Below are 24,057 nucleotides of genomic sequence, written 5' to 3'. Positions count from 1 at the left end.
TATGAATGTGAATACAAATGGTTATGTGAATGCCCTTACTCTTAGCAATGATTATATGTATGAGAAAGCCAAAGACAGAATGAATGTCAATACCAATGTATACATTAATGTAATTACAAATGCAACACCAAAGCATGATTGTACAAATGCCAATAACAGTATGAATGTCAGTACATATCTCTGTATGAATATCCATATATCAATATATCCATATATGATGTCAATACAATACCAATCGCTCTATACCTCTTTAATGCAAGTACCAATACACAGCTGTACAAATTCCAATACTATGACCATATGAATGTCAATGCCAATCTCTAAAAACTATATGAATGTTACCAATGACTTTATGAATGTCAATATCAATCACCATGGATATCAATACTGATGTCTAAATGAATTTGATACCAATGACTATATGAAGGTTAATGCCAGTTATTGCATGAATGCCAAATTGCTTCATATTCAACCCAATAGCTTGAGACACTGTCATGCAAAATTGATACACCATGATTCCGGTGGCAAGGTAGAGTCGCAGCTAGCTTTGATACTGAATTCTATTTGGTACGGTGCTTATGTATGACAATATCTGTAGAAACAGTTTATTTCAAAGGAAGTTAATACTGCAGGACAAGCACATAATGAAATCCCCCTCCCCCCCCCCCAAAATGCATCTTTCTTTGTTACGCCTCAGTAACACAACATAATGGTATACTGTATTTCAAAATGAAGGTTCACTTATCAATACTACTTAATTACAGATGGGCCTTCAGTATATGATGTATATTTGCCTGCAATATTACTGAGGTATATGTACTGTATTGGAATTTCACACACTAACACACAATTTTATACCCCTAGTTAACGCCAGAGCTGGCGTCTTGTTTTAAACAAAGACAAGGCACAAGTACATATTAGCTACAAATTGCTTTAATTTTAATCTTCACATAATTTTAATAAGACACAGATTACAGATTTAAAATGTTTAGGAATATAAGGTCATGTGATGAAATACAGTAAGAAAAACTTGTTTTTTCTTAATCACACAACCATTCGCCTACTTTTCTCACTGCAGCTTTGGCAAATTAGTCCAGCAGTAATCAGACATGATGAATCAATATAGCATCAACTCTTTTTTAGATTTAAACGATTTGTAATTCGTAAAAGACGCCATTTTCAAGTAACTAAGCATTACAGAAAATTTACTCGCAAAAACATCTTCACCTTGACTGTTCGTTTGTTGACAAGCAGAAAAATTTCTTTCTGGCTGGTGCAATATCTTCTTTCTCTTACTATACTTTTCTCTAGTTACTCTTAGCTTTTTAAAACAAACTCATTGCTGCACCAGTGATGCACGACTACCCGTCGTCCGTCTTTTCATATACACACGTTTACGTACAGTGTCGACGTGGTATACTTGCTTAATGTCTATCAATTCAGTAAACTCAAAAAAATCTGTAAAGCGTATAAAAAAAGGAAGATTTTTTCACCAAAGATAAACGAAGATAGTGTTTTTTTTTATAAATTAATCATCCAATTATTTCTCCAGACTTTGTATGTTTTCGATTCTTAAGAGACATTGCATGGTATATAAAAGACATAGTTTGTATCTTGTTAAGGTGTTTAAATGTATTTTGAATTCTTCATGTTCATGAAGCATAGAACTTCCTTTCATTATTACGAGTAATTTTAACATCTGATGCTTTACACAAATAACATGTTTTACAAAATAGGAGAGTTCATACTCGCGATCAACTAATGCACAGACTTAAAATGTTGTTCAATATATCTACGCTCAATGTCAAGAAATACAGCAAAAACATTTTTGTTTCTGATATAAACAAGCAATATCGTTACGTCTATTTTTTATGAATTTTACTTAGATTGCCACTAAGTCAAACTTCAATTAAACAAGCTAGTGGAATGCTATTCAATTATGCTATTGCCATAACATTTATACAACATGAGCATTTTTCTACTCATTAATTCTTCATTATTCATAAAAGATATTGCCTATTTTTGGTTATTATATATTCCTCATAACTTATACTAACAACAAAAATAACTTCAGCTGAAATTTTCGCTGATTAATAAGCTGAAAAAATGTCCCTATGGCTGACTGTTTTTATAATAAAACAATTAAATGTCTAATTGCTCTTACAGCTTTGTCACAAAAGTTAATTGCTGCCCCAATGCACGCTATAGATTAATGGCATAGTCAGATTTGGACACGTATCGTTCTTTGCATTTCGCATTATGATCATAATGATTGGGTAAAAACTGTCACATGGGTATCTAGCCGCCATTTTTGTTGCAAAAGCGCAAATTATAAGACACTACTGATTTTGATCATGATACATTCCACTTAACATTTACAACAGTTAACAGTATAGACAACGGCCACTCCATTAAATATTTTTGTGACACGCATATATCTCATCGCCCATGTGATTACCATAGTCGCAGCAGTTCAATTGCACCTTCCGACCACTATAGGGGCACCCGTTTCGCTCATTCTAAATGGGTATTACTCAGAGTTCTAAACTTTAGAATGCGGAAGATAGCCAAATTAGATTGCTTTCTGTGCTATCTAATAGTGGATGCGGTATGATGTTTTTGTACACTATTCTACACATAAGGATAATAATATCTGAGATCGTCGCCATTTTCGTTTCCAAACATACACTAATAATCTATACCAAGGAATTATTTAAATACAATGAACAGCAGACCTGAAAATATAACCAAATTTTAAGAGAGCAAATTGATGCTCTTAATTACTATTTTGAGAATGGCATGAAATCTTCTCTGTGTTTTGAGCTGATGAAAACAGCCGCCGAAGAAACAACGTTGTCTGTGCACAAGGTCAAGGTGAGAACGACCTCTTCTTTAGTCGTCCACCGTCTTTTAAAAAATTTTCTGTATGCAGTAAACCAACTACGAAACCAGCGCCATCAAATCAAAGCCATACGTATCTCAAACACATCCCTAAATTTGTATTTCTACTCCACAGTAATTTGTATGAAGTTCTACTTTAAGCTTTCCTTTTTCAAAAAGCACATTCTTATAATGTATTGTGATATACAATAGATATCCTTTATGTACAGAGTTATAGGCTGTGAAACACAGTAACTGGTGGACTTTATTGTAACACTTGATGTTATAATGTCAGTAAAATTTTTACAAAATTTGTTTCATACTGCATGTTTTGAAATTATTGAAAAGCTTCTTCACAACTGACATTATGCTTTTTTTAGAAATGGATTAGCAACAAAGTTGCTTCTGCCAAAAGAAAATGTCAATCTAATAATTTAGAGTCACACCTACCCTCATGTAATCCACCAAAGTCCCCAAACCACTACCCAGATTACGGGGGTCAAGCTGATATAATCTGTTTTGCTCAGAATTTTTTAAATCAGGTGAATGAAATATTAAAATCACTTTAGTATCATCAATAAGGGTTTAAGGAATGTTACCCATCAAGAATTTGCTATGATGAAAGCCTTGAAAAATTTATCCATATTGCAGATGAAGTAAAGGGGCTGTCTCACCTGAGTGAAAAAAATAAATTGGCTTCTGTCAAATGGTTTGGTCTTGGAGAATCTGAGCAAAATAAATACATACAGAAAGCTAATGACATGAAAAACAACCCAGTGACATTAGATGATACTCGAAGAACAAAATTGGTTGATCAGCATATGAAACTTTTAGCTGAGGAGTTAACAATCGTTTTATTTAATTAATTTTGCAATGAATAGCAGAGGTAGCATTAAGTAATTGGAATAAATTAGAATAGGCCATTGATTGGGGTGACTTTAGTCTTTTGAAATGTACATAATTCATGGTATTCTGATAAAGGAAGTTTATATTGCCTTAACATTGGATGCATTTCTAATAGTGTTATGTTGAGTAAAACTCTTTGTTTTGAGCATGTATTTTTTGTGCAAACATGGTTGCAGTGATTACCAGATAGAAAGTTATTTCTTATTGCAAACTTGTTTTTCTTTTGGCATGAAATTTGACTTGAACGTCATCTGGCATGAAAATTTTTTTGTATTCTTGTTGTGTAGAATGTATCAGTTGAACTGTTTCATAAGGCTATGAAAGAATTAATGAAGAAATTAATAATAATAAACTATATTTAATGGTAGTATGAAATTTAAAGTTTGTGTGAAATTTAGAATTTATACAGTTACTAAATGCTGTGAAAACTAATTGTAAAATTCTTTTGGTTCCAAGAAGATTAATCACTGAAGAGATGATTGTTGTTGCTGTTGTTGTTGATATTTTATGATAATAGTTATATGTCACTGCCTTAATCACAGATGTAATGCAGACATATATGTCATATAATTTGGGATATGTAGAATAGTGTTTGGACAACAAAAGATTCTGTTTAATTCTACATCAGTAATGATGATCATTACAATAGCATTGATGGTATAGCATTACATTTGTAGAAATAATAATTATCATAGCAATACCAACAACAACAGAAACTATGTATAGTAAATAGAAAATAATAGCAATAATATTAAAAACAAATGTCATCTCATGCCATTTGTTAAAGTCCATATTGCTGCAAACTATACATAGCTTTTCGCAGTACTTTTGCCTAATGTGATCATTATCAATGATTCCACGTTTCTTTTAGTTCAGTCACTTGGAGTATCTTGGTTGCCAGGCCAGCTGCTTACTGGTGAATGGAAAAAAGAGCTTCATGTCTTTAGTTTATCAGGAGGAAAAAGATATGTTTACAATGAACCAGCATTTTAGTGCAAGTTTCAAGCAATGCTTGGTAAAGAGCAAAAAATTTGCAAAGATCACAAATAAGTAATAGACATAAAGTTTAACTTCTATTGATATGTCAGCACCAGTTTCATGGATACCAGTTACTGGATAGTAGACAAGTAGATACATATCACTAAGTTTCAGAGCTTTACTATAATGTCGTGTTACGTGTGGTTGCAAAATGTTCATCCCATCTCAAAATAGCATATTTCTAACGGTAAATATTAAGATATTTTTTGGTATCCGATAAAGTGGTATGCGTATATAATATCATGAAACCATTTGTTACACTGTGTTTCACGCCTTTTGGCAATCACCAGGTGAATGACAGTTTAGTTGATGCTTTCATGATAGTATTTATTTTACTTTTATAAATTTATATTTTGCTCAATCTATAAAGATATTGAGCACGCTTTTATAACAAAAATTCACAAACTATAATTTTATATTGACAAGCCTGCTTCGTGATTTCTCACTCTTCATTAAATTCTCTAAAAACAGTTAAAAATCACGAAGCAATCTTTTTCGGATAAAATTGTAGTTTGTATAGCTAAAAAAAATTTGTATTCTATATCTGGTAGATGTAGACTGAGAAAAACAGAAATGGACTCATGAAGATGTAAGAATGCTCTTTAACAAGAAGTATAGTAAGTTAATTTTTTACTTATTCTTGTAGGCAGGTCTTCACCATTGAGAGTGACGTGACCATACAGGTGTATTTTTAACCACCACAGGCCTGGATAAAGTATTTCACTCTATGGCTACAAGTTTAAAGAAATATTTTTTGTATAAATTTTTCATTAAATACTTTTGAAAACAGTATAATGTTGTTAATAATAGTTATGTACAAAGGTTGCCTGTATATTCCTGAATGGTAGTGTTTACCTTACAGTGATAGTTTAATTTTACCTTTTGATAAACCTGCATAAATAAATGTTCTCTGTTTTTTAATAAAAAGTATATGGAAGATACAAAATTTTGTCCTGTGAGTAATTTTGTAAAAAATTACCCTTTTTACAGTCATGTTGTCAAGTCATTGTGAATGTTAGTTCTTGTCAGTGAGCATTTTTCTTAAAGGTGAAGCAAAAGGTGTAACTTTTTCTCGCGTTCCATATCTTTCTGGTAGTTTTCATGTTGAAGGACTACCAGATAACATACGCCTAAAGAAGCAACGACAATATGGCTCAAAGGAAATACAGAAAATCATGGACTGCCAGGACAATATTTCCTTCATTCTTGAAACGTCAGATTGTGCACCTTTGCAAGATTTTGGTGAAGACTGCAAGGAATTGCTTAGTGATGTATTTGGAAAATGTGACTTTAAAGTATCAAAAGAAGATGTGGAGGTATTGGATATTGATGAGACAAATAGCATTTCTGAAATCGAAGAAATAATATCAACACACTGAAAAGTGTTATGTCCAGAAGCTTTGACATAGTTAAAAAATAAATTGAATGCATATGTGTCTCAGGCAAATCATTTCGTTTTGCCTGTGTACTGTGATGATGAGGAAAGTCAGTTCTGACTTTTTTCATCTACAGAATCTCTACAAGCTCTGCAGCAGATAAGTGCAAGAGGTAAATTGACAAGATGTTGGCTAAATCATGAGTCAAGCAATACCTTCCATCTTATTAAAAAAAAGGAAACAATCTTTGGAAAAAACATTATTAAGGACAATGGCAATGTAATTTTTGAAACTCATAGGTTTACCGATTATACCCAAACCTTCATATTGAACAAGTCCTTTAAAGGAAAGTTACTCAAATTTTATCACAACAGGGATATATATAGTTTTCAATTTCACACCAATGAAAAAAATTTACATGTTTGTAAATGTAGATCGTCCAGGTTGGTATAGTCCTGAGAAGGACTGTTTTTGTTGTTGTAGACTGACGTTTCGACATCCTTAGCGGTAGTCATCTTCAGAGTCAAAAGAAAAAAAAATTCATTGTTTACAATCGTAACAGGTAGCACTGCAAAATGTGCGTTGTAATCAAGTTAGTTTTCAGTTTTAGTTAGTTTGTAAATAAGTCAATTTTAGTTGGATTGAACATATTTTTTTAAAAGGTAATATTTTTCTATTCACATATAAGCCATGCAGAATGTCTAATTCTATAATTAAAATTTCAAAGATTAAAGCCCAAAAGTAAAAACTACATTTGATAGAGAAATAATTTTTTTTGAGGGGGGGGGGAGGTTCTACCTTTCACCTACACAAAGACATACACAATTCACTGGATAGGCAAATAAGATATCATATTTGTAAAAAGAACTGTAATAATTGAGATACTTATGCATTAGTAAAAAATGTTTATGTTTGTGCAATATGTTTTAAACGTCTTGCTATTGACAATGCATTGCAACCAGAAGAAATAGCTTTGGACAATTGAGTTAATTTCACTTGCTGGCATAATGCACAGGTGTCTTTATGTAGTTACTTTATGTAGCAAGATGCCAAAGTCTAAGCAGTCTTGCTGACTTAAGTTGTTGTCAATACTTCCACATAAAACTTTGACTTCATTAAGATTAAGAAATACTGGCACCCAAACTATTTTCTTTTCTTTTTGTTTCACAGCAATAATGTTTTGAACTCCAAGACCTCCATGAGCAAATCCACAATAATGCTGTTGCATTATGCCTTCTCATATCTTAATTAACAAAGAAATCCACTTGGCAAAAGTGATTCCATAACTATAGCACAATCCTTCCAAGGACATGTTCACTCCAGTTCCTACATGACCATAAAATTTTGTTATCAAAATGAATGGCTTTTCATCCCACAAATACCAATTAAGATTGGAAAACATGGATGAGATGGTAAGCTAAGAATAGTTCTTGCTTCCTTGATGACATCAAACTCAGATTTCCTCACTGCGACTTCCATTCCTCTAAACCAACATAACTCTATGCTATCAAAATAACCATTTGGGAATGAATATGTAGGCTTCTTTGATGAGGAACATAGCAATTCCGACCGATTGATACTCATGCAATCAGGTAATCCACATAGCATTTTATTCTCAGTTGAGCAATCTATGAAATGAGACCAGAAAATAAAGTTTGCTCCATGTCCAAGGTAGTTCTTCTCAAGAAAGAAAATCATCCCCCCTCCCCCCACCAAAAAAAGGTTCTCAATATTATATACAATTAACACCAAAAATTATGCCCTTCCTCAACTTATTCTTATCGTGTGCCTTTGAAATTTATGTTAATTAGGACTGCATGCAGCTATTTTAAACCATACCATTTTCCGTATGACGTTAACATTTTCAATGGCGTCGATGTGCTAATGCCAGAATAAAAGTAGACATGATTGCTATAGATTCGCTTCACCATAGGAAAACACTTTCGTACAATGAAACCACATTCTCGAACAGATATACTCTTATATTTATTTCTCAACACTTTTAGAACATCTGAGCATTTTACGCGACATAAAGAATCTTGATGAAACAGAGTTGACAACCTATAATAAAGTCATATATAACGATTAAGGACACAAGCGTATGGCAAGCCATTTTGGAAAAAAGGTGGTCGAAAAATTTCGTTGAGGCAATGTTGAGAAACACGTAATCATTGATTTGCGGATGGTAGTTCAGTAAAGCAAATATATTGTGAGAAAAAATTCCCGGTCGAGAAAAAAATCCCGGTCGAGAAAATCTCGGTCGAAGAAAAAATCCCGTCGAGAAAATCCCGGTCGAGAAAAATCTCGGTCGAGTAAAATCCCAGTCGTGACAACATAATTTATAGTTATACCATGGATCATAGCACTGTTCTTTGCCTTCAAGCAGCGCTCTGATATACTACAGAATGGCGTAATGGCGGATGTTCAAGATATTATAGCACTTTACAGTCTGTTTAGTTATTGCGTCGCGTGATAGTGAAGATACCAACGCGAAAGAATATGTATGTAGAAAGTTAGAGGGACATAAAGAGGAAGCTTTATTGCAGGTACCAGTGTTCACAACGTATTGTTGTGGCGGACGTGAATATTACTGGGAGTTTTATACAAGGACTTGTCAATGGAAAATAGTGGTTTACTGGATGTAGATAATGAAGCACATTTGTAGGTTCTTGAGATAGTGTTCTTGCCTAGAATAAATGCATCACTCCGAGAATTTGAAAGTCAGTGGAACTACCATGGACTTAGAACAATGGGTCATAGGTCACCATTACTCTGGCAATATTCCAAACCAAGTGGATGAGCTTGTTACAGACTTTACATTTTATGGAGTGGACTTCGATGGAGATATTCCTGACATTGAAACAGATAACGTTGTCCCAGAGGGCCAAGATTTTATTTGTCACCTGAACAGTGGTCCATTGTCTGTTCGTCAAATCCAGTGGCAAATGAGGTATTTCATGTTTCTATTATTGGCAGCATTACAAACACTTACTGAAATTTTGTGATGGTGATAGAAAAAGTTGATGAAACTTAGAAAACACAACATAAGAAATAGAACAAGAAAAAATGGCTGATAATGTTCATTTATATATAAGATACAACAATATTTTAGAATGTCTTCCTCTGTAACAGTCCTGAATAAAATTCTGGTCTTTATAAAATAAATTTAAACATAACAAAAAAGAACAAGTTTTAAGTTTATGGAGCAATAACATTTAATGTAATGCGCATATTTTTAAACAATGTCAAAAGCCCACATTTTATTACTCAGCAAGTTTGAGAAGTCCTCTGAAAGTTCATTATAGCTTTGATATGTGCTGGGAATTTCAAAGTAGGAGTGCATGTATGTGCAACAGGATAGTCCCTTCGGCCTTCCAATTTATTGAAAGAAATGCTTATTTTGTCACAAACCAGTACATTACTTCCTGTCGTAAACTGCAAAAATATCTTCTCTTTAACTTTTTGTTGGTTAAGTAATAAGCAAAAAATGTCCCTCTTGCTGACTGTATTGTATATTGTAAAATTAATAGTCTTATTGCTCTCGTAGATTTTTGACACAAGTTATTGGCTGCCCCATTGCACGCTGTTTTTTCTCTTTTTTAATACATATAAAGCTGTGTATATATAGTTTTTACTACGACTGAGGCCATGAAGTTTTGTAATTACATTAACACACAGCACGCAAACATTAGATTTTCATTTAAAACTGAACAACAAGATCAAATGCCATTTCTTGACATTTTACTAACAAAATCCCATCACAGCTGTAAAACATCTACATATCACAAACCAACATACACAGGACTTCTGATGAACTATTTTAGCTTTACACCACTTTCATACAAAACCGGACTTATACGCACACTAATCGACAGAGCATACAAACTTAACAATACGAACAATGGCTTTCAACGAGACATAAAAAACATCACACCACTCTTTTACGGAACTCTTTCCCACTACACTTTATTAACAGAACCGTAAAACGATATCTCGACAACAAGCAAAGAAACAACCTCAAACTAGACACCGAAACTCCTGTTACGACGATCACAACCAACGCAAATGAAAATTTCAAAATAACAACTCTATACTTCAAACTACCATGCACTCACGACACACACAGCGAAGACTTACAAACATTATGAAACACTTCTGTACAGATATTGACATTCGACTAATCTTCACATTCAAAATCAAAAGCTTTTCTAATTCAAAACCCAATCCCTGATTCAATTAAATCTATGGTGGTATATGAATTCAATTGCGCGGGATGTAATTCCCGATACATTGGCGAAATTTCGCGCCATTTATCCATCAGAATCAGGGAACATACAACAACAGACAAAAACTCTCACATCTACCGACACCTTCTTAAATCTCACTCATGTAAAACCAACTATTCACCCTCTTGCTTCAAAATCATCGACACTGCCGACACCTCATTTCTCCCTTAAAATCAAGAAGCACTCAACATTAACAAAACTAACCCTGACCTCAATGTTCAAGTTTTAAATTCAATATAATATTTAGTTTATAATACGCTGGACGCTCCACACTAATTTATCTTATTTCCTTATTACTGTTGTAATTTATATCATATTACTTTTGTATAAACCTTGTATCATTATTATTTTCACTTATGAACAGAAGATCATGGATGTCGAAACATGTCTATTTTAAAAAAACTTATCGTGTATATTAAATGCGCATTAGCAATAGTGCTTTAAGAAATTATGGAAGAAATTATTGTTTTTAATGTCATCATCTAATTTTTTCTTTATTAAACGTTCATATTTTGTTAAACGTAATTAAGTTTATTTTTCATTTGAGTTCCACACATGTTCAAGACGCAAAGAACTTCCTTTTTTTCCATAAGAATAACTAATAGCTATTAACAGCTAAGCCGTCTCCAGCTATCTGCAAGTAGACATTTAGCTTGGTTCAACTTAAAATTGAAGATTTCATCTGGAAGACGTACTTTCTCAAATACACTTTTTTCAAATATACTTTGCTCAAATAAACGTTTTAATGTAGCTAAGGGTTTTTCAAACTGTTTTGCGCGACCATTGGAGAGTATTGAAATGTTAATGAATGTGTAGTAATATCAATATGAATGAAAACAACAAGAAAAGTTATGTTTGTGGACAGCAACGTTTGGTATACTTTTGTCAACTTTATTATACGTATGCAGCATATACAGTCCAATTGTAAAACACAAGTTCAATTTGTTATCTTTAGCTGAAAACGATGTGTTAATGCAATACGAACATTTTATTTGTCTTGATGAAAACTTCCACATAAAATCAGGGACGCCGGAACGGCAAAAGGGCAGAAGGGGCAAGCCTTTGTGGAAGGGCACATTAGTGAAATATGCTAAAAGTAATCTCATATTGATAAACAGCAAAGAGATGTGCTACATGCAATATACTGTATAGAAGCACATGTCTGCAGTGTTGGTCGATAAATATTAACGATAGTACAACTATCAAACGATGTAACGTCACTAATTTACAATTTGTCATGTATTGTATTTTCCAAAATATTTAATTCTTCTTTCATTTCTCTGTGAAAACTCTTTAGCAATTACGTCTATTTCCACCATATCCATGTGTTGCTTCTGAATGTTGGAGAGCATAATATCATTCAGATGATTTCCTTCAGTGTTTGACCGCAGACATGTTTTGAGACGACGCATTACGCTGAACGTGCGTTCGCACGAGGCAGATGAGAGTGGCACTGTGTAGTATAGTATAATTAGTTTGTGGATCTCTAAGCACCTTTTCTTTGCTGACGGCATGGCATTGAATATCTCTGCTATTGTTCAAATACGCGTGACTTCTGTTATTTTTTTCTTCTGATCCGCGTTGTAAAGCCCAAGAATGGTGGGAAGATCATCAAGCTGCTTTCTTAGAGCATCTTTATCAATCAAAGAATTGCTTAATCCATCTGAAGATACTCCTCTTTCTTTCATAGAGTTAAGTAACAGTTTCTTGATACATTTGATCTGGAAAAGATCGTCTTGTTCAGATCGCGATCCTAGACCTGAGATGATTGCATCAATGGCTTGGTAGTACGAGCTTCGCATTGGTGTTATATTCGCACTGTTGTAAACTCAGGCATCTGTTTTGTGATTCACAGTCTGAGGCTTTTTCAGTATTGACAGTTATTACAGTGTCAATTCCGCTTGTTGAAGCAGAATCAAAATCATGGCCTGTGTTTCCTTTTGCAAACAGCGATGTTATTTTAGATTGACCTGGTTTAGCCGCTGCTTTCGCTAATGGTTTTGATGAATCTTTTTAACATCTTTCTGCTCTTGGCATTGCAGAAAAAGCGATAAGATGCAATAAATATTCCTTTCAAAATCATCAGTGTTTAGGTGACTGAGCCATTTATGCCAGCAGATGTTTACCATTAAAATATCTTTGCTATACGTCATGTTCCTGGTAGTTTTTGGTTTTAATAATATTAAAGGAATTTGCAAAGGTATTGTGATTTTAGTTGTTTACATTTAAAGGACGTTTCACGGTTTTCGAGGAATCCGCTCCTCAGCTGGTTCACTAACACTCTTCGTTTTGAACCTTTTATTTTACAAGCCAAACAATCTACAAGTACATCACTGGAGTATTCTTACGCTATCTATTAGAGTTAATTATTTACTTGTTATTTATACTAACGGTAATTGCATAAGTCGAGCTTTCCTTTGCTCACTCTTTCATTGCGTTTCAAGTTCTCACGCGTTGCAACAAAAAAGAAGAACTAGCTAAACAAACAAAGAACTTACAAAACGTACTTAAAACAAAGAAATGTTAAAGGAAAACTAACATAGTTACGACAATTTTATTGCTAAGCTAAAAAGAATGCAATATCACAACTTGGTTAAGTAGTCTTTATCTTGATTAAAAACAATAAATTTTCAATAGGGCACTTTTGCCCCTGCCCACTTCCAGAAACCAAGGGGCCCGGTACTGCCCCCCGAGTCCGGCGTCCCTGCATAAAATAGTAATAACAATATCTTCATTTAATTTAAATGTTCTTTAGTTATTAAGCAGAGAATATTGCCTTATGGCTGTTTCTTTACTTTCTAAATATTAATGTCCAATGCATGTGTAAACAAGTTAATTGCTGCGCGTCTTGCTGCGCGTCTTGTTGCATCACCTGCCGCGCGGCTGCACGTCCGCTGCTCATGCCGTTATAAAAAAGAGGCCACGTTTCAAAAATTGTTTTCAAAGAAAAGTTTGAAGGTATAGCTGTGGTTTTCAAACATTTTCGCGACTGTTGGACGGACATCAAATACTCAAGGACGTGTATTTAAAACATGAATGAGTACAGCAAGAAAAATATTTCCTTCTGGCTATTGGGCTGTACTTTCTTACAATATTAGTTGTCTAATTGAACTTACAGCTATCAAGGTTATTTATGCAGACTGAATGCATGTCTTCTTTTTGCTGTTTTACAAAACATTTTTTTATGGTTTTAAATAGAATTCGTATACTTAGCTTTATCAATTGAATAAACTTTATGATGATTCATGATGTTGAAAAGGAAGATTTATTTTTAAAATTGAGGAAGAAATGTTGTCTTTGTGTCATCATCTAATTTTTTCTTTATAGTCTATGTTGACATTGTTTCCATGAGACCTTTGTTCGTCAAATAAATAGTTCATCTTTTTTTTGTTAAACGTAATTAAGTTTATTTTTGATTTAAGTTCCACACATGTTCAAGACGCAAAGAACTTCCTTTTTTTTCCATAAGAATAACTAATAGCTATTAACAGCTAAATGGAATCTTCAGCTATTTGCAAGTAGACACCAGCAGTTCAACCTAAATTGAAGACTTCATCTGGAAGACGTACTTTCTCAAATACACTTTCAAATATACTTTGCTCAAATAAACGTTTTAATGTTATAAGGTTTTCAAACTGTTTATGCGCGACCATTGGACAGTATTGAAATGTTAATGAATGTGTAAGTAATATCAATATGAATGGCAGAAAAGTTATGTTTTTGGACAGCAACGTTTGTATACTTTTCTCACCTTTATACGTATGCAGCATATACAGTCCAATTGTAAAGCACAAGTTTTATTTGTCTTGATGAAAACTTCCACATAAAATAGTAATAACAATATCTTCATTTAATTTAAATGTTCTTTAGTTATTAAGCAGAAAATATTGCCTTCTGGCTGTTTTGCTTTACTTTCTTACAATATTAATTGTCCAATTGCATGTGTAAAACAAGTTAATTGCTGCGCGTCCTGTTGCGCGAGTGCACGTCCGCTTTTTGCTCATGCCGTTATAAAAGAAGGCCACCTTTCAAAAAATTCTAAAAGTAATCTGACAATTATATGTGAAGCAAGAAGCTCTTATAATCGAAGCATTAAGGTGAATTATCTAAACTTTTCTTGCACCAAATATATTTATTTAAATATCATGCAGTCATTTTTCAATTTTTTTTATATTTCTATTCTCGCTAAGCCGGCTTAAAAATTTTTAAGTGTGTAATCAATATCGTTGTCATGTACGTATACGTAGAGTGAGGAAATACAATAACTTATATAGTAGTGCTAATTTTGTTTCAAATTGTTTGAAGTTAGTTTTCCTTCTTTAAAGAAATGGCGAGTATAGTTTTGGGTGGTCCTGGCACTTTTAGAAAAGCTGACGACAATATTAAACAGATGATTAAAAAAGTAAGGTTTTGTCCAATCTGGTCGAGTTAAGGCAAATGTTTAGTCAAAAATCTTCATGACAATTTTATTTGTGAACTCTGCCAATGTTGATTTATCTTACACGCTTATATTTAGCCGTTGTCATGTATGCTGCCATCGAAGAAAATAATGTGATAATTTTTAGGTGAAAAATGTTGTTGAAAAAGAATACAACGGTAACTTAGGTGAATACGAGGCATTGACGTACAGCAGTCATGTGGTAGCTGGAATGATTTACCATGTCAAGGTATCTTCTTCAATGTGCATAGCATTTTCAATGTTTAGAGCAAGGAAATGCGCCGATAAAATAAAAATATTTGTTTAGGTTAAAGTTGAAGATGATAAACATCTTCATCTACAAATTTATGACCCCTTGCAATCAGAAAGGAAATCACCAGAGCTCACATCCGTGGAAACATTTGACCCTCCTCCAGGAAACAATTAAAAACTTTTTAAACTTTTCAACATGCTGACACTTTTCAGTAATTAGTCGAATAGATCACTATGAATTAATTAGTTTAGAGAAATAGTTAATGTTTGGCAATACAATAAAATACAAAAAAAAATGTTCGTTTAAATGTTATCAAAGACGCTTAGATAAAGAAAAGTGTAAGTTAAAAAAATATTAAAGTAAATGGTTTGAACCCGGGAGCATCGTTACAAGTTTGTAAATGTAGATCGTCCAGGTTGGTATAGTCCTGAGAAGGATTGTTTTTGTTGTTGTTGACTGACGTTTCGACAACCTTAGCGGTAGTCATCTTCAGAGTCAAATGAGGAGTAAACGTCTGGTTAAATGAGTAATAGACGTTGCAGCGGTGGTTGAACCAGCTTCATTTGACTCTGAAGATGACTACCGCTAAGGTTGTCGAAACGTCAGTCAACAACAACAAAAACAGTCCTTCTCAGGACTATGCCAACCTGGACGATCTATACAAACATTGTAACTCTTCTGTCGCTCCATACTTTTAATACGATCATTTGGACGACAGAGCGAACAACTTGCTAACGACTACATACGTTTTGCAAGCAACGTCAGACGTATACACCAACAACTCTTGTTCAACCACCGCTGCAACGTAAGAACCAGATAACAAATACGGCTAACCTGACATTTATTCCTCATTTGACTCTGAAGATGACTACCGCTAAGGTTGTCGAAACGTCAGTCAACAAGAACAAAAACAGTCCTTCTCAGGACTATACCAACCTGGACGATCTACATTTACAAACATTAAAAAAGTACTATTGGCGATTCATGAAGTCCTCTGTACAATTTACAAATGGGACGGTTTTTGTGCTTTCCATCTCTATAAATAAGCCTTTTGTCAGATATTAAAGAGCAATCTCCAAGTTCAAAGATTTACAAAAAACCAAACTTCAGCCAATGTAGATCAGAGTAGGAAGCAAAACTACTCTCTCGGTTGCATCCTGGAAAGTAAGTGCAATAAAGGGGTGTTGAGCAAAATCCTGCAACAGATTTAATAAGCATCTGTTTTATCATTCTCATATTGCAACTGCAAACGTAAATTGTATTTATAAACGCAATAAAAGGGTTACTGCCAAGTTAGAAAGTGGAAGCTATTGTAATTCTGACTCGTCATTGCAATTATGAACTCAGAATACAGTAATATATTAAGACGTTAAAGCCTGGGCCACACTATCGTCTATGTTGACGAAAACGAAAACGAAACGAAAATTCGTGCACGAAATGCATGCCAGACACGTCGAAAAATTACAAGCATGTTTGCAAAGCCAAAACTTTTTTTGCTAATAAGCAAGCGGCATTTTTGACGGATTAGAAACAATGGCGATCTCTAAAAGAAAAAGATTACTTCTTCTTAAGAAAACGTTACTGCTTTTAAAGTTGAAAATAAGCAACAGCAAACGTCGATACTGGATTCATTTAATTAATAAACGACGTGATCGTCTAGGACTATTTAGCAACTTGATTAAAGAGCTACGACTGCCGAACAATGAAAATAGACACATAAAATACTTGCGAATGACGACAACAAATTTTGACTACATTTTGGATTTAATTAGACCTCACATCACTAAAGTTGATACACATCTTAGAAAGTCTATTGGCCCTGATTTAAAGCTTGCAGTCACACTGCATCATCTCGCAGAAGGTGCAAGCCACGTATCCATTGCCTATCACTACAGGTTAGGGAGATCTACTCTCTTAGCCATCATTTATGATGTGTGTCAAGCATTATAGAATGAACTTCAACCAAGGTATATGAAGGCACCAAGTGGACCAGAAGAATGGAAAGAAATTGCCAAAGGGTAAGTGCTTAACGTGTGGAATGTTAATTTAGTTAATTTGCTAAACCTGTGGCACTCCTCAAATCTAACTAATTACAATCAAATTATACTATATAAAATAAAACATGACATGGGTATAAAATTTGTGTACACTATAGTTTTGAAAGGTGGAATGTTCCAAATTGTATTGGAAGCATTGATGGGAAGCATGTATCTATCCAGAAGCCAAAACACAGTGGATCAGAATTTCACAACTATAGGCAAAGGGAAAGCATAGTTCTCTTAGCTGTTTGTGATGCAAACTACAAATTCACCTTGGTAGATATCGGTCAAGCTGGTAATCGAAGTGATGGTGGCACATTTGAAGCTTCAGAATTTGGAAAAGCTTTTGTATTAGGTATGTCATTCCAAGTATTGTGCTTTTACGTTATGTTTCTTTGAATAATAAGAAGAGACAAACTTCAAATAATATCATTTTGCTAACCTAAGATTTGTGTTATTAAATCAAGATGAATGGTTCTAGTAAAATTGGAAATTCATTCTAATTTATTGGTGTCGGAAAGTATAAACAGTTCAGTTAACGCGTGGGTCGCGCGAGACCAAAATTCGGAAATAGCCAGTTCGTACCGGTAGAGTTAAGAACAACAAGAGAAGACGAAGAAAGGGGCACAGCATGTTAGAGCTGTTGATATCACTTTGTAACTATTTAAAGCGAAAGTAAAAATAAATACTTTTAAAAGAAAACAGCGAGAGCATTTTTCTGTGTTGGGCAAGCAAATCCCGACATTGGCACACCAATCTTGCACTGGCAAGCTTGCATAAAATATTAACATGTTTTCATCTTTTCTAGGACAGATAAATCTTCCAGCACCGGTCTGTCTATCTCATGAAACTGGGAACCCCATGCCATTTGTTTTAGTTGAAGATGAAGCATTTCCACTAAATCCTAACTTGTTATGACCATATCCTGGCAAGCAACGTGATTGCAATGCTAAACGGATTTTCAATTATCGATTGTCTCGTGCACTCAGGGTTATTGAAAATTCATTTGGTAGGTATCACAAATCACAGTTATTTTTATACGATTGAATGAATTTACTTAAAAAATAAAATTATAGTGTACTCCATTGATAAATTTTAGGCATCCTTGCTCAGCGATGGCGGTTATTGTTTAGAACAATAATTGCTGGACCAGAAAAGGCAGCATTGTTAGTTAAAGCAATATGTGTTTTGCACAACATGTTACGAACTGTTGGTGATCCATCTTATACACCTTCAGGATTTGCAGATTCCATAGCTCCGGATGGGCATCTGTGCAATGGATTCTGGAGAAGGCAATCCAATGCAGAGCTGGAAAGTGCTGTAAGGCTGGCAGGCAGAAATTCGACCGCTGAAGCAATTTCTGTACATCATCCACTTTACTGAGTATTTTGTTAGTGAGCATGTTTCACTTGAGTGGCAATGAGCTTACATAAATCAACGCTGAACACTTTTCCTTGTAATTAATTTTTGTCAAAATAAACTTGAACCTTTAAAAACCATCTTTTTTTGTTTGTGTCTTAACACATTGATGAATTATTACATATATATTTTAAAAAATCACTTTAACAACAGATACTTAAGATAATCGACATTTATTTTTACAAGAAGGGGAGGCATGAAGATGTTTATAGATGGTGGAGTTTTTGTCTTTGTGTGTGTGTTCTTTTATCCTGTAGATAATTAACGAATATAACAAGAATTATATCCCGCACATGAGAACTGGTAAACTACCATAGATTTGGAGAGTTCAGGAAGTGGATCTTTAAAGCAGAAAAGGGATTTTATTTTAAAAGTTGTAAGAATGAGTTTAATTTCAATTTCCGTACAATAACGTTTAATGATTTGTGTAAGGCCCCGTCCACAAGTATACGGATATTTTCGTATCCGCAACCTTTTTTATTGCGGATCAGGTTGCGTATAAAAATGTTTTTGCTTCCACACGTAGCTCGATATTATCCGGATTTATTATCGTTCCCAAGACTTCGAGCTGTCCGTTTCCCTCGCATTTTTTGAAATTGTCGCAAATTGGCGGTAAATTGGTTAACAATTTTGAATTCGGTCGGTGTGTGAAAACGTTGTTCGGTTTTGTTTGAATATGTATGTCATAATTGGGACAGAAGTCGAAAAAAATTTACAAAAGCAAGACGGACTTCTTAATTTGGACTGATGACGAGGTTGAACTCTTACTGAAAGTCACACTAGAATTCAAAAATCTAATGCTATGTAGAAAGTCCATTGGAATCGATCTGAAGCAAATTCGACGATATTTTAAACGCGCTATAATAGTTGCGAGGTAATCTTGGTCAAAAATATCCGAATTTACCGTCCACACGCATCCAAATTGTTGGCGGATACGAAAATTTTCACTCTAGAGAGCGGATTCAAAAGTTTCTGGATGACCAGCTAAAACTTTCAAAAATTGAATTCACATTGTTTAGCGAAGTACTTTAGTTTCTGTCCAGTCGAATATGTGGCTGTTTCCGTGGGTATGTTCTGCCGGTAGTGAGTTCGGATCTCGTCGTTTTATGGCGTTTTTGTGTTCTATGCGTCTTGTTTCGATTTTCTTTGATGTTTGTCCTATGTATTGTTTTGAGCAGTCTTTACATGGTATCATGTAGATCGCGTCAGTTGTATCATGTATTGTTGTTTTGTCTTTATGTTCGGTGAAACATGATTTGAGTTTTTGTGTAGGTTTGTGGGTGACGTGGAGATGGAGGAATCAGATGCCTGGGTAGTCTTCGAGAGGAAAATTCGTGCAGCGTAATTTAGCAGTAAATATAATTTGATAATCATGTCTCCAGATGACGAGTTTCAAAGCACGCTAATGGACGTCGAGATAATAGAATGAAAAATGAAGAACCATCAGAAGAAACAATACGTTAAGTATTATCTGGCTTAGGAAACATTAGCGACAATTTTAACTGTAGTGTTGAACTTGGAGGAAACAAGTAAACTTTTTAAGACCAATGAGCACATCTGGTCATTCTGAGAACAAAGTAGTTAAAAAGCGATGTGGAGAATAAAAAACAGAGGAACTAGGAGACGGTGAAGAAAGCGATGCAGAAGGATTGCTTAAAAGCTCTTGAATGATGCTCTTCTAACAAAAAGTTCCAGCGATCTTGAACAAGAAAAGAAAATTGAAGGCAATATCAATAAGCAACTTGATGACATAATAAATAAGAGATGGTCCGCAAAACTTCCCGATTTGAAGCAAAAGGAAAAGAATGAAAAAATATTACCATGCGGGAAATTGCAAAATTTGTAGTCCCTAATGTCAATACTGAAATATGAAATAAACTTGACATCAAGACAAAGCACAATAATTTACGTGCTTCTGGCATATATGTAAGAATGTTATAGTCACTCTTCAAATGCTGGACATTCTGAACTTTGTGTCCCATCCTAAGACATCTATGTTTATACCAACAAAAATATTTTGTATTTTTTGGGATTCATATTGAATTCTGCAAACAGAACTGTCTCCATGACTTCAGAAAAGGCTAAAAAGCTCAATGCAGTTATCACGTGGCTTAGTGCATGCAAAACTCTCTTATTTAGAGAGGTAGCCTAGGTTATTGGTCTCATCATATCAACATTCCCAGTGGCGTTGTATGGACTCGTACATTTTCGTGTCACAGAAAGTTAGAAGGCTCTAGATCTTAGCAATTTTTATACTCATATGAAGAATATCAACTAATTCCAAATTAGAGCTTCGGTTGTGGATAACTAATGTTGACAAAAACAAAAATCTAACATTCAGACCTTAACCACATATCAGTTTGTCAACTGATGCTTCAAAGAAGGACTGTGGTTGCCTCAAACAATAATACAAATGGAGGGCTTTGGACCCTGGAAGAAAGTACAAAGCATATAAACTACATAGAACTACTAACTGTGTACCTTGGGCTTAAGATATCAATCCATGGTCTAAAAAATGCACATTAGACTTATGGTACCACAGTGCAGATCACTCTTTATCAATTGGGAAAGAGTCCTTCTCAAATTTAATTAATCTCATAAGAACTATATTCCAAAGCCATCATCAGAGAATATTTATAATATATTAATCCTAACATGGTTTAATATGCACATGAAAAACATGTGACTTGGACGAGATTTGAACTCGTACCTTCGGGATACTAGTCCTCCGCTCTACCTGTTGAGCTATAAAGCCCACAGGGAATGTTAACTGCTATAGTGGCGAGAATCTCTCGTCCATACGCAGTTTAAAAGAGATTTGACTCGTCTCATATCTCAGTGCGTGTAAAATCTTCACGGATAAATTACGGAATGAAGCCTTACATGTCATATAGTGCTGCCCCTGAAGCAATAGCAGTTAATGCATTTCATCACTCAAGGGCTTTTTTCAATTATAGACATTTACCACTTTTTGTTTAATCAGTCAGGTGCAGCAGAAGATTCAGAAAGATGGCAGCAGAAAGGCTGATTGTCCAACCAAATTGGTTAACACAGTCATGATGGCCACTAACGAAGAAAATGTTGATACAGACACCAATAATTCTGCCCAACAAAGAGTCGTTGCTGTTCCTCCAAAACAGCCCATCACAAAAACACCGTCTTCAGAAAAAACTTAACTGGGAAAGGTTCTTAAATAGTGGCTTGTTAAAAGGAGCTTTTGAAATTCTAAAAGCAACATGGAGACCAAGTACAAACTGTAAGATAAAAGTATGCACAATATGCGTGCACAACTTCAGTACTTGGATTCAACAGCAACCCTAGTGGACATAAATAAGGCCGTTTCAAATGCTTAAAGAAATATTCAAAGTGCAGCACAGTATTGATTATGTAGAAGTGTTAATTATGGTCGATTGTTGTTTATTGATAAAATGAATATTTTGACTTGAATGCAAGACTGTCATAAAACATCGAAATGTGCAATTTTGATTGTTTAGCATTGTGGTCATTCACCCTTGTTATGTCTTTTCTTACAATTATCTATTTTACATTCTATCTAATCTTATACATTCCTACCATCTTTATTGTATCTGACCTGATTTATGTGTCTTCAATTGTCATTTTTGTTTACTCCTTGTGACAAGTGATTTTATGATCAGATTTGGTCATGCTCTTGGAGTTTCGTCCAATGATTCTGTAAATATGTTTGCAAAAACGTTTCTTCTAGTTATGAATAAGAACTCAAATAATAGCCCCCAAGAAAGGGTACCCAAGATATTGCAGAAGTACTTCGAAAAATGTTGAAGAATTCAGGAAACTGACTGTTGATGAATTAACTGAGAGGCAAAGGTTTGTTGTTTCAAGAGACGATGGGATGGATGAGCTCAAAAAAAGAAATCCAAGGCTGTTACAAGAACCCAAGTGTCAACTTGATGGCTAAACCTAGAGTTAAATTTGAGGGCGAAGAGGGAGTTGGAAGTGGTCCCAAGAGTGAATTCCTATGAGATGGAAGTGAACGCCTATGCGTGAAACACACAAAAGTCTTGCAACACAATTTCTTTTCTGCAGAGTAATAAGTAAGCCATTTGAATTGTATGCACTAATCGTCCTTTGCATTTTAAAAATATACATCTGTCTCACGAAGTCTTTGTTTTCTTACCAGTTATGACTTTAGTGTTGGCGTTGTCTTCAGTAGCAAGTACCCGCTCTGCTTGAGGCCGAGACTTATTGGTATCTACTAATTCCAATTGAGCAGAAATACCAGAAAGAGGTGCAAAAACGTTTCCTTTGCTTGGGTTGAGATGCTGCACTTTGAAGGTCTCTTAATCTTTACGCTTTTGCACACCGCTTTTTGTTTTACTCATTATTAAAACAGCTGGACTAAAAATCCAAAACAAACAAATTTTTTCTGTACAAATTAAGAATGAAAATCAACAAAAATACAGATTTATCAGATTTGGTTTTGTAAACAGCTGAAGAATAACGTAAAATAATTCAACAATTTTTCAGGTCTGCTTGACAGACTTGCATCATTACACAAAAGTTTAAGACTTTATTGTAACGTTCAATTAGCTCAAATATTAATAGATACAAAATACACAAAATAATAAAATTAATGCAGCTCACCTAACCGTTGAAACAAAATGAACTCTGATAAAGGCAACCATTTTCAAAACAATTACTCAACTTATCATTGAATGTATTTACACATTCCTGGAACCTAATGTTGGTTGTAATAATTTCTACTCATTTCACAACTGCGGGAAATAAACAAGTCCTTCAATTTTTTGTTCGATTAATTAAAGGGCCTATTTTGATTTCCAAGTATGGGCCCATGTGCCATGGCAAAATGGTCTGTGTCAAAAACATGGATGCCGTCATACAAAAAAGGGCATATTTTTCTTCTCAAAATTAGCGGAAAGACGGGGGCTGACAAAAATGAAAACTTTTTCGCCCCTCCGGATTTGACAACCATGGTAGCGATTAAAAAAATCGATATTTCTTTACAAACTTTAGCCTCAAACATAAACTCTTTTAAAAATTTAATCAATAAACCATGTTGCAAATTGTGAGGTGTACGAATGCTGAACTAGTATAAAAAAAGGAAACTTACGGCTGAGACTCATTTTCTACTCAACATAGTATTATGACTAAATTGACGGGGTCAGTATGGGTTCAACCTTGGCACCCATTCTGCCGAACATCTTCATGAGTGTTTATGAACGTAACTGCTTAAATAACTACAACAACAATGAACCTTTATTTACCTCAGACACGATATTTTTTGTGTTTTTATTAACCAACCTGAGGTCATGAAATTTTATAATTACATCAACACACAGCACGAAAACATTAGATTTTCATTCGAAACTGAACAACAATATCAACTACCACTTCTTGACATTTTATTAACAAAACAACATGA

General features: G+C 34.3%; 1 long non-coding RNA gene across 1 annotated transcript; it reads right to left on the bottom strand.

Moving 5' to 3' along the window:
• Positions 1-7,589: 7,589 nt before the first annotated feature.
• Positions 7,590-24,031, bottom strand: LOC124448478. Its single transcript, XR_006949073.1, has 3 exons — positions 24,021-24,031; positions 22,451-22,453; positions 7,590-7,672 (listed from the first exon to the last, which is right to left on the bottom strand). It is a non-coding gene; the product is annotated as an uncharacterized LOC124448478 (long non-coding RNA).
• Between the last annotated feature and the right edge of the window lie 26 nt (positions 24,032-24,057).

This window comes from Xenia sp. Carnegie-2017, unplaced genomic scaffold, assembly GCF_021976095.1.
Source record: "Xenia sp. Carnegie-2017 unplaced genomic scaffold, XeniaSp_v1 HiC_scaffold_23, whole genome shotgun sequence".
Lineage (NCBI taxonomy): Eukaryota > Metazoa > Cnidaria > Anthozoa > Malacalcyonacea > Xeniidae > Xenia > Xenia sp. Carnegie-2017.
This window is presented reverse-complemented; position numbering and strand designations above follow the sequence as displayed.